Genomic DNA, 12,734 nt, shown 5'->3' with positions numbered 1-12,734 from the left:
AGGCAGCACAGGATGCTTATGTAGTCAATGGAATTTTTTTGGCAGCGGAATCTAAAAAAGTTACTTGACTTTCATAGCAAAATGTCCAGGTGCAGAGAGAGGAGAGGCTTGAAGTATTTCTGCACGAGTTCTTTGACCCAGGAGAGATCTTTTGAGAAAAACACTATTGGAAATGAATTCTTTTCAAATTCATATCTATGTCTGTGTAAGCCCCAGTGATGGGAGAGAGAATGATGGCTCTTCCCTAGAGAACTCAAGAGCAGCACATCATGTTCAGCATTATGTTCCTCAAAGAAATGTAGAAAATTGGTACTGTAATCTAATGAATTTTAGAGGATGTCTCCAGAAGGGGTAGATTATCATATAGAATGTGTTCTTTTACTATAAACCTGTAATTTTATTTTACTGTTCTACTAATGATGTACAGTGAGCCATGACTGGGGGAGCCCCAAGAAACATAATGATGGTTGTTTATTACAACAGTGCTTAATATATTGCACTATGCAGAAATGTTTTCACTGAGGACAGTGGAAATTCTACTGTAGGGTAGGATAAAAGAGCTGTATATATGCCATGTGCTATGCTAAAATAGACACCATTAACTCCTTCTTGCTTTTTCAAATTCAGCCTCAGCTCAAATAGCTGCTTATCTCCTCAATAGACCAAATAATAATAATAATAAACATACTGTAATGTACTCCCAGGGATTTGACTAGAATACAACTTACTAAAGCACATGTGGAAGTGAGACATTCTTTTTAAGAAACTGCTGGCAAAAAGACTTTCAGTGAGGCTAGTAGTTGGTTGGAGAGGGTTTGATGCTGGAGAACAAGGATATCTCTCAGAGTTGCCTGGTGGCAATGACCCACAGTACCATACAGTCCTTTCAATCTTACAGAGTGAATTGCTCCCAGAGAAGCTCACTCTGTGCCATGATCTGCAGAAATGAGGACATTCTTGAATGATTTCTCTCTCCAGAGTTCTTTATATGGTTTGATGCTGCTCTGCTCAGTCTGAAATTCCCAAGGCCAATCCCACTTGCTGGCAACCGGGGGCGAGAAATGAAATCTGTGATGAAAAAGCTGAAGAGAGGGCCAGCTTGGCCAGGTCATCAACACTGCAGGTCTGCTCTTCCTTCCATCACCTCCAGCTAAGCTCCAGCAGCTGAGCCATAGCAGAGCTCCTGCTGTTACAGCTCTCCTGCGGATGAGGCACTGCCATTGTCAGCCCTTCCAGCCCTTTCCATCTGTCCACCTGCTCCTCCCCTTCCCTATGGACAGCAAAGATTTTGGAATAAGAATCGCTGAACTGAAAGAGTGTTCAGCTTGCAGGAAGGGGATCTGGGTGGGCTGGTGGCAGCCTTTTGAAGGAATGGAAGGACTGTGGGAGAAGGGGTGGTGTTAGAAAGAACAGCAATGGCATGTTGAAGGAAGTAGTGGAGCTGAAGCAGAGTTAGTTAGCAAGAGCTGTTAATAATGATAGCCACCTGTTTCATTAGCCATGGTTTCAAACAGAAAGGATGTGGTATGCAAATTACCATGCAAAGCAGGCTGGCAAAGACCAGATAGGAACAGGGATTTGCCAAAGGCTCTGATAGCAGCTGAAGCAACAGATGTGTTGCACCAAAGAGTGCCAGGGAGGGAACAGAGAAGTGGCCATGGCTGTACTTCCTCCAAGTGAAGAACAACTGGAATCTCTATTTGGCAAAATTTTGGTCAGGTCTTTATATGGGTAGTTGACCCTGATTTGCAAGGCTGATTCATTAGATGTCCTCCAGTTGGCACCTGCCGTATAAGCCAACACCAACATGTCAGCATGAAACCCGGACATAAAAAGTTATCTCAGACAAACTCATCAAAGCAACAGGAACTTGTGGAGCACTACTAACATGATACTTGCAAAAACTGTATCTCATTGCTTTTCATGGCTTACTTACACACAGTATGTTATTGAAGAAGAGAGAGAAAGGGAACTAAAGAAGACTGAATAAATACAGAGAAGCTCCTTTTCCTTCTAGCTGTACCAGAAGAGCAATTGCTTCCCTTTGTCTGGAGGTGTGAGAAGTAAGGATGAGCAGTGGATGAATTTCAAGAATTTCAAAGCCTTGGCTCGATTCAGATATGGCACCCCTCAGCTGTATTGGCCAAGAAAGCTTGTAGCAGCCAGCCTGGCTGAATATCGTATGCCCCTGGAGCTCAGCTCTTAGTGAATGTGAACTGACTGTTGAAGGAATTTAGGATGAGACTTGACTGAACCTCTGCCAAGATTTGTCAGAGGCTGAGATTTGAAGAAAGATAGCCTTTTGAGATTAAGAATAGCTAGGTTGTGTTTCTGGCTCTGCCTCATACTCCTGGGGTGACCCTGGGCAAAGCATTTCATCATGCAAAAAGGAGTACCAGCTGTATCCTTACTTTACAGGGCTGCAGGGGTGTTGAAAGGATAGATTAATTAAAGTTTAGGAGGAGAGACTTGAGCAGAACAATGACAAGCCTCACGTAAATAGCTTGTTGATGGAGCTAATGGGAAGTGCAAGTTGCACTGTGTGAAATTCTGACATTAGAACATTTGTTTACAAGCAGGTTGGTTCAAAACAGAAAATTCTGGCAAAATAAGACCTTTAATCATTTCTAACATGAAATATCAGCATGGTTCATTTTGGTTTATTTCAAGTACTTTCTGGCTTTTGAACTCGATTTCCCGAGATACTCTACTATTCAGTATCTCTTGGGATATATTTTGGCTCTGTAGTTAGAGGAAAAAATACTAGCACATCCTGACAGAGGTAATTTGGCCACATATCCCTGTGGCAATATGCAAAGCTCTGGAACATTACTTTATTCAAATCACCACAAAAGTTCAGGCAGAAATGTGCTGCTTGTGAGATTAATCTAAAATTCAGATTCAATTCAGGAAATCATAATATTTGATTTGAGGTCCACCAGCCTATCTATCTCCTCCAGATTGTTTCATTCCAACTTTCCCTTCTCAGTAAAATCAATGTATTTTTAAGGATGGGTTTTTTTGGAAACCATATGTTGCTGGTACAAGAACACGTTGATGTCATATTGCCTGCTGGCAATATGTGGCATATAGTGACTGCTTCCATTTTCCAATTCATGCTAAAGACTTCTGTACCGATTTATCAGTACATTATAGTAGAAACCCGGTGAGTTCCTTATGAACCTGAGATTATTTGTAATCTCACATAAAAGGTGAATTAGGAGGCTTTTGCTGCTTTCACTATAAACAAGATTAAAACTGTTAATTCAGACAACTCTTCCACCAACACTGCAAATATATACAAAAAATATATATACGAAAAGAAAACAAAACAAAACCCTACTAACAAAACCAAAACCAAATTTTTAAGGCTTTCTTGGGAAAAAAAGCCTTTTTTTTTAATGTACTGTCATCAAAATGCATAATTTCAGGGGAAATGCGAACAGGAAAACTGAAAGAACTGAATGTTTTGAGGGAAGTAAGAGAAAATGTATGAGAATTTTCCCAGATTTTCTCTGAATCCCCATGATCTCCCCCCTCGTTTCTCCATCCATCCTGAGCTTCACATAATAAAGCATCAGGTTTGGGAACAAACGTGTATTAAGCTAATTTCCATCATGGAGGAACAGTGCACTAAATTTTGTGCATAACAGCTGCATCACCACCGCTCCTGCTCTTGAAAAGGGCCAGAAGCTCCCAAAGCAAGAGCAAATCTTTCTTTATGAGATATCACATTGATTATTTTACTGTGCCCACATGCAGATCATTACCCACATGCACATTAAAGGTAGACTGCCATGGTCACTTGTTCTTGATTCTTCTCAAGATGTGCCAAGGCAGATTTTGGTCTTTTTTCTGGGGATGGACTGATGCCTCCTTCTCCTGCTGTACAAGGATGCATGGATCCCATGCACAATGCTGGCAGACAGAAACAAGGTGAGAGCTTGTCCTGCAGCAAGTGCCTGTGCAGAGAGTGCTTCTATTACTGCCAATTTCTCCTGCATTTGCATCTCCTGCAGCTGATGCCACAACATTTCCACTTCCACCTGGCTCCCCCCTTCCAACTCAGGCTTGTCAGGAGAGAAGAGGGAAGGTGCTTGGAAATTCCCTTTGAAATCTTGCCTGTGAGGCACAGATTTATCAAAGCAATGACTGTGCGTGCGTGCACGCATTTGTACCGACCCTGCCATCACATCAAAGGGAAGAACGAGAAGGAGTTTCAAAGGGGTGCCCTTATTCACCCCCTTCCTTATTTCTCTGTGCACACACACATGCATGCGCATGCACACACACATTTGCCTTCCTCAGAAATTAATGGGCTTCTGTTGAGGCCGCTCATTAGAAGCCGTGCTGCTGGGAAGACATGCAAGATCCCTCACTGCGCTCTGAGGTTAACCACAGAAAGTGCCGCACCAATTTCTGCCATCAGCCTGGAGAATAACGAGACAGCCACACAGGGGCTCTGAAACGGCCCCATAAAAGACCAGGATTCCCTGCCACAGCATGGAGCTTCTTGGCCGAAGGACAAGAGGTTGTTGTCTTTAATACGTGCGGCAGCTGATAAATCAGCCTTTCCCATGTGTTCAATAGCAGCAACAAGCTCAGAGCCCCTTTCAACACCTTTATCCTGGCTGTCAGTTATGAAGCCTCCTGACACCGATAAGACATCAGTGAGGACAAATGTTGCCCTGTTTGTTTGTTTGTGAGGGGTGACTTAGCAGCGTATGCAGCAAAGCGGCTCAAAACTAAAGTGACATGACGAACTCACCACACAACTCTGGCAGCTACAGGGAGAGGTAACCTGAGTTTCAGGCTGTAGGGAGGGACAGGGAGGCTCTCGCCTAACTTGGAAGCTTTAAGTTCATCTGAGATTGGGATGAGCTTTTCCTGACACCCAGCCCGACCCTCCCTAACCCTCCATGCCATTCCCTGTGCTCTGATTTTGAAGACTTCTCCCTGTACATAGCGACTTTTAGCACTTTCCTGGGCAAATGTGTAATGCCTACAGTGAATCAGATGTTCATATATTCCTTGTCCCAGTTTTGCTGCAACCCTGAAAGACCTAAATAAAGATGTTATAAGTTGAATTTCAGGGAGAAGTAAAATCAGGAGAGCCATAGAACAAGGCCTACCAGCACTGCAGTTGATGGTGGCTTTTTTCCTGCTAGGGTACCAAACTGTTTCATGACTGATGGCTGATGTGCCTGCAGATGTCTGGACATAGCAAGACTGAAAAGCAGCAGCAAATGGGGTCTCTCACTACTGAGTGACAGCAGGAAAAGCTTCCTCAACTCTGCCCTAGCACTGGTGTTTGAGGTCAAATCTGCTTGCAGATTGAGCTAATTAGGTTCCCAAACTGGGTTCAGTTCAGAGCGATCCCTTTGTACTAAGAAAAGATTTTTAACCAGGAATAAGTGAAAGAAGATCTGGCTCAGCATGAGTAGGGACTAAGGAAGTCTTCCCAGACTAGGAATAAGGAAAGGATCAGGATGAGAGTTTTGGGTAGCAATTCAGCAACAGTCTGCAGATGTTTCCCTTTAGGACCCAATGGTTTCAGACTCTCTGAGGTTCATTGTTGCATCTTACTCTCCTTCTGCCATGCCCATTATCTTCAAAAGACACATCTATATGAGAATGCTGCTCTTCTCCTCAGTCATCATTTGTCTTCCTGGGCGTGGGCATCTTCCCTTAAATTTCAGGTACCTCTACTCAGACTCCAGTTTCCTAACTAAGATGATTTATTGATAGTCTCTTCTTTTTCTTTTCTTTTTTTTCCCCTTTTGGCTCCATGGCCCATCAATTAACTGGAGAGGGTATTGATCGGTAATTGTGTCAGGTTTCCCAAAGCTTTCTGGGAAATGCAGCTGCTGCTGCTGCTGCTTCAGATGATTGCATATGCTCTGTCTTTGATTCACAGAGCACAGCTAGGGAGTATTCTCACTCAATGTGACTTAAACGAGCAATGAGCTCACAATTTACCCTTAGGAGGGTATTATTTGCAGCTCTCACCGGATGGGTGTTTGACATTAACAAGAAAACAGAAAAAGCCAGAACCTAACAATTAATTCCCACTGAGCCAAATGGAAACTTTAAATTGGGAGTCTATGGCAGTCTGACATGTTAGCTTATAGCAATAGGCTACCTGGCTGGAAGGATCTTTGTGTCTGGCAAACTAAACTTACAACAGTAACATGATTTGTACCACAGTCCGATTTCACCCTTTTCCTCTTAAAGGCTCAGTAAATCAAGCTCATGTTGGTGGCTCTCAGTGCTGAAAAACTGCTGCTGTAAGCCCTGCTGGGCCTCCCAGTGTTAGCACAGCTCCTAAATTTGGACATGATTTGCTTAAATGGATCAGCTATTGATTAAGAAGGGATTCTTTTCTGAATCTTCAGATGAATAACTAGCGAGCCATAATTCCAGTGCTACAGGCTTAGGAAGATGATGTTGGCCTGTTATAAGTGTACACGTGCCAGATGCTCATCTCCCTTTCCATGCTGAATACCTATTGATTTCAGCTAAGTATAAAACATTACATTGTCTTTGCTTTTAGGATGGCTTACGTGGCTTCACAACCTACACGACACTTCTGACCTTAGAGACACACTATCATTCTCACTGAGAAATGCCAGTGTGTGCTTCAAGTCAGTTAAGAGTGAATGGGAAAACAGGAAACAGAGACAGCACCATTGACCTATCAACAAATACTACTCCATCCACATTAGCCTGAGGAAGAGTTTCTTTAAGCACCTGAACAAGGCAGATATTTCATATGTGGCTCAGCTATATCATATGGTGATCATCTCCCTCTTGCTCATTGTGTTAGGAAGTCCAGATGCTGGATAGGGTGATACACGAAGCTCCTCCAAAGTGCTACAGGAAAAGATGAACATTGATGGGAGGTCTAGGAATTTGGTGGTCACAGTGGTCACTTGATACAGATGTTGGTTCTCCCAGCTGAGATAGAGATTGTGCTTGCTTTGGCTGGTACATGATGCTTCAGAATCAGGCTAAGGAGAAGATGCAATTTTTGAGGGTTCCAGGCAAGTGGAAGCATTTTCTCAATGCATTCCTATCCAGCCTGACTTCTTCCAGCTGTAGAGCTTCTTTGAGTGTCTCCTGACTCATTTTTCCTTCTAAACATAACCCAAGTTTCCCCAAAGTTGATCAGAAATGGGTGAGAGAGAAATTGTTCCTACTGAATTAGAATGAGACTGCCACATAGCTGCTCATTCTTGGATCATTAGCACCTCAAAAAACTCCAGAGTGGCTATCACCACTTCTGTGAAGTTTCTACCCTAAAGAGTAAGAAAGAGGAAAACAAAAGGAATGGAGGAGGCATTTTGAACATTCACTGTGAAAACAGAGAGGTAGATATGGGACTCAGATACTTTGCTTGCACTACCCCAAACCAGTTCTCCACTCCCACGTGTTTCTGATGTTGCCTCCTAGAGCTGCTGAAGGAAAGTTGATCTCTTTGCTCAGGTCCAAGCTTTATTTCTTACTCCAATGTGAGTAATAAAAAGATTGTCAGATGAAGCTTGTTTTCATAACACCCCCTGCAAGTGTTTGTCCAGCACACATGCAGACATGCACAAAAACACAAAGGCTTTCTCATTATCCGTTACTTTCTACTACCCAGCTTCCACAATTGTTATTTTTCTCTCTATTTGTACATTGAACTGTATTCAGTGCAGCACCCCTGAATGTGTTCTGTTTCTCACAGTAACTGTTGTACCCATGTACTCATGTGGATTAAGAATTCACTAGATCTTCACAATTCCCTTGTTGTGCCTGGCACAAATTCAAATGAGTTGAATTGGAAAGTGATGGCTTTTTCCTCTCTCATCACTGCATGTAAATCTTCATCAGGTTGGTGACTTTCCAGCATATCGCATCCGCTGTTGTGTTTTGTGCTTTGTTTTGTTAATCTATTAACTCAGCAGATGATAAATCAGTCTTAGAAAGAATTAGCGCTTTGAGATGCAGCTCTGGCTCTTAGAGTCTGTTTATTTTATTAAGATTACTAGTATTCCTTCCCATGAAAAGAATCAGCACACAATTTCTAGCCACCAGCAGAGCATCTTCTGTACTACCGCACACTGAGCATCTCCACCACATTAACAGCTTCTGCTTCTCTTGTGCTATGGACTTTCACACTGCTCTAGGAATGCTTCTCATTCCAAAGCTGCCACCTGCTTCCTTGTGAACTGCTCCAAAATCACTTTGGAGCCCACCCGATAGGATGAGTGGTTGTTGTGGGAGATGAACCAACATGCAGAGTTAGAGAAGTTGAGGGTGCCAGCTGAAGTGCATTTTCTTTGCACTTCTCTGTGAAGTTAACCCTTGGTTTTCACACCTGATACCAGATTCACCATTATTTCCAAAAGGCCAGAGCTGCTGTCTATGGGCTAAACAGCAGTTTGAAAAAGAGCATTAAGTTCCAGCAAATTATCTTCAGAAGGTTCATATTGAGCCCACTTAAAAATGTGGACCCTTATTTTAAGATGAAAGCAGAATCACATTAGGAAGCTAATCTGAAGAAGCAGCTTTATTTTCTCCTAGCATCCTTACATATGTGCATTCCTTCCCCATCAAGCATAGTAAAGAGCATATTTGCTTGAAGTAGTTGTGAATGAAAGAGACGCGATGAAATCACCCTCAATGGTCAGGCTGGGATTTCATCAAGATATCTACTGATCCTCTTAAAAACGTATCATTGCCTGTTGAATTGTAGAGCTTAATGGAAGGAAGATTAGTCAACTAAGTCAGTTTTATTTTCCCATAGCTATAGGCTCCATTGTATTTCCAATCCGCTGCTAAACAAAACTGTGTGCCTACCTTTTGCTCAATTCAAAGCACTTAATGACTGCATTTAAAATAAAAAAAAAAAAGGCTGTTGAAATTTATCTCCATAAGTTGCCATCTTTGCCTTATTTTCAATTTTCCTGTGAAGTTATTAAAACATTATGAGATCATAATATATTTACGGGGAAGGAGAAATGAGGTGTGACTCTGACTGAGGCACAGTGATTTGTTAAGAACTGTAAAGCACCAAGTGCCACTAAATTGGATGAGGGAAAATGTGTGATTCTGTGTATTGAGTGGCATTTTGAACGTACATATTTTGTACGTGTTGCGTGGAGTTTCTGCTTTCCAACCTAGATAACTATTAAAGACAATCAAAGGTATCAAACTCTGCTCAACAAGTTGAACTTAGGCTCCCTTCTGCTTTTGATTGCATTTTTCTTTTGGACATTGCACAACAGAGCAAACTTGGTAATGCTTGCTGCTAGCAATCACAGAGCACATTATCATTCCTTGTATCATTATTCATGATAGGGGGTGCAGAGGAGAGGAAAGAAGACTATGAACGGATGTAAGTAGCTTTCCAAGTAGCTTTCTGCTCTGTCATCTGCTTATACTGCACCTTACTGCGGTATCTGAACTGCTGACCTGGTTTGTCAGCTGGATGCAAAGCCAAACTTACTGCTGTAAGTAGGGTGCTGAGCACATAGCTTTGGGTGTGGATTTTTGTTCTGCTCTGTATCTATACAGGACTTCATGCAGGACTCCTTGCCTCAGTCTCAGGTAGATGTGTTAAAAGCCCCTCATATGCATCTTAGAGACCAGACCCTGGGTTTTCTCTCTATAGAAAGAAGCTGTTGCAGCGCCCGAGCTGAACACTGACAGCAGGCAGGTCTGAAAGATCGCCGCAATGAAAAGGGGATTTCTGATATTCTGACGAGAAATACAACCCTGTTTTTGCACCAATGTGGTGCCGTTTGGATGTATTAATCATTTTAAGAAAAAATCAACTCTGATAAAAATCAGAGTAGCCCGTTGTCTTGAGCAGTGATGCTCCAGACTCCAGCGGTCGAGAAAGGGTCCAATCAAACCGACAGCATGTCAATATGAGTGATAGGAGGCGTATGTTTCTGTGTGCTAAAAGCAGCACAACACATTGCAAGGGATAGGGAACTGGAGCGGTTCCGACAGAGTCACATATGGCTTCACATATATAATGTGCAAATTCATCAGTCAAAAATATTGAAACACTTCATAAAAGTAAGGCTCCGCTCCTACAAGGGCTGTGATCCCACAGACTTAAGAGGAGCAGAGTGGAGTCAGTGCCAAGTGTTTGCAAAATCCTCCCACTAAAGTGTTCTCCAGGGTGGTCATGTGAGCAACTTTCATCCTAGGAGACCAGAATTCATGGCTGGCTTCAGTCAGTCCTGAGTGATTTAACCCACTTTCATTTTCCTTATACATAATGTCTTCAGCAGTCCTGGGTGAGGAGAAACTGTCCATGCTCATGCAGATGTGTGACAGCAAAGGAGGTTACACGAGGAGTTCTTATCCTGTATCTGTCAAAAGATGAGGAACTGAGACTTCATTGGAGCTCAGTGGCTTGGTGGGTACAGAATCCTGCCAAGTAGAAGCAAGGACTTTTGACTGGGCACTCCTAAGCTGATGTAAAGGATGCCAAAGGCCGCTGAAAGCAAGCATGAAGTACAGGCAGAGTTACGCCTCGGTGCCAGGAAAGGGCCATTTCAGGTCAGGAATGAAGAGCCTTGGCAGAACTGTGTGGGGAATCCTGCTAGGCATCTGCCCTCAGGATTCCCATCTCCAATCTGTGCTAATATTTGGCTCATTCAGGGCTGCTACAACCACTCATTAAAAAGAAGATGCAAAGAAAGTACATACAGGAATTTTTCCCTGCTATATTCATCCCAGCACCATTAAGTTTTGGATCTGCACATCCAAACTGCTCCCCGGCACCAAGAAAAGCACACCTGAGCTCCCCACAGGTATATGTTTCTCTTTCTGTGATCAGCTTATACCCTGTGCTTTGCAAGGTTTGTTTCGATTACTAATTTTGGCTTGACAAGATGCATGGGGCTTCAGAGTGCAGCTTACTGCACTGAGCTGACAGGACAGATACACAGAGCCATTTGCTGGCACATGGAAGAAAGAACGAGAAACATTATCTACATTAGAACTATTTAGGATAACCCTGAGAGTTCTCCTTGCAGACAGCTCTGTTCCTGCTGGCTCTAACTGTATAATGTTAGAGCAGAAAGCCAGGCCCAGCATGGCTGGTGGAAGAGGGGTTTAATTATTTTCATTCTTGATTTCCATTTCAGGCTTCCCAGTAATTTGTGTTGCCTTTGTTACCAGAACAAGGGAGACAAAAGATATTTGCCTCGTAGATTCCTTCAGAAAGCAGCTCTTGTGCTTAATAATAGCAGCCTGCCTGACAAGCAGCTAAAAACAAATCCCACAGATCCACATAGGTCCAACATGGACAATAGACCCAGCGTGACTCCTCCAGACCACGATCTTCTAAGGGCAGGAAAGGAAAGCAGTCCTCTGTACCAGTCCTTGGGCTTTTAATGCGTTTGCTAACAGCAGGAGTCATCTGGACTACTGACCTCTCTCCTCACTAAGATGATTTTGATGGAGTTGGCTTATGGCCATACTGGTTGGCTTATGACCGTACCAGTATGGAGACAGAAATTGCAAAATGAATACCTCCACTCTGCTACCAAGCCTCAATGCTTGAAAAAACTGCATCAATGTGTCACAAAAGAAAGCAAATCACCACAACAAAGGAGGGAATGGGTTATTACATGACAGTTCCAGACCCCCAAGAGGCCATCATATTTCCCTGTTGTAGTTAAACTGATGGGTGTTGTTCCAGATTACGCACGTGGGAATGCTTTTTGTTCTCACTTCCAGCTCAGAAAACTTGCGCCCACCATTTTCTCACTGGGAAATCACACTGCTTTCTGTACCTGCTCATCATAAAATAAGAGCCTGATTGCACAGTATGCTTCTCATTCTAAACTGCTTACTAAGTTAGAGTAGCAACTGCACCACCACCTGCAAAACGCTATGGTATGTCTACATTCACAACCAGACAGCTTTGTGTCCTTTTTTGCTTGTCCTTTGAGCTGGCCATAAACAAGCAGGCTACTTTCCAGAAAGTCCTATTAACAAAGAACTGTTCCTTTGGAGATGAGTATTACAGCCACCGAGCCTTTCTTTCCACTTCAGTAAGGGCAGGAAAATCAATGGGTCTTTGCCATTAGGTGCCAAAATAGGGACAGAAGGAGAGAGAGGACATAAGAATACACATAGGTAAAATTACCAGTAGCAGAAAAACAAAAAAGAAGAGGCTCTCCATCACAACTATATAGAGATGAATCTGTTTTGTTAGCAAATACTAGGGTTTTAAGACAGAGATTACAGCATGAATCTGTTGCTGGAGACAAAATATGGCTGTATACATTAAATATATTGGATATGGCTGGCTACTGCGGGGATACACACAGCTGATGTAGTCAGAATATATTCATTATCCTGGAAACACAGGCAGATTTTGTGCTTTGCTGCAATTTGCTGATGCTCTGCTTTTCATTCCATTTGAACCTGTTTCCCTTCATGTTAAATATCTTTTGAGTAGAGTTGGCTCTGGTGCTTTTAATGCCCTTAGCAGAGTCTGGAGGTCATTGCAGCAGAGCAACTGGTGGAGACAGCAGAATTCCAGCAGCAATTGAACTGATTCCACGAACTGCTCTTCATTGTGTCCTCTGGACATCTGTTGTGCTTCCTTAATGGGGACTGTTGGCTTTACTCTTCAGGAACTGTGCAAAATATTCTCAAGAGTTCAGAAATACTCTGATGTGGTGAAGTCAGATCTAAACACAGATAACAAAACAAGCAGCAAA

The sequence above is a fragment of the Excalfactoria chinensis genome, chromosome 12 (genome assembly GCF_039878825.1).
Source record: "Excalfactoria chinensis isolate bCotChi1 chromosome 12, bCotChi1.hap2, whole genome shotgun sequence".
In the NCBI taxonomy this organism is placed as follows: domain Eukaryota; kingdom Metazoa; phylum Chordata; class Aves; order Galliformes; family Phasianidae; genus Excalfactoria; species Excalfactoria chinensis.
The sequence above is the reverse complement of the archived record's forward strand: the minus strand, read 5'-3'. Positions refer to the sequence as shown.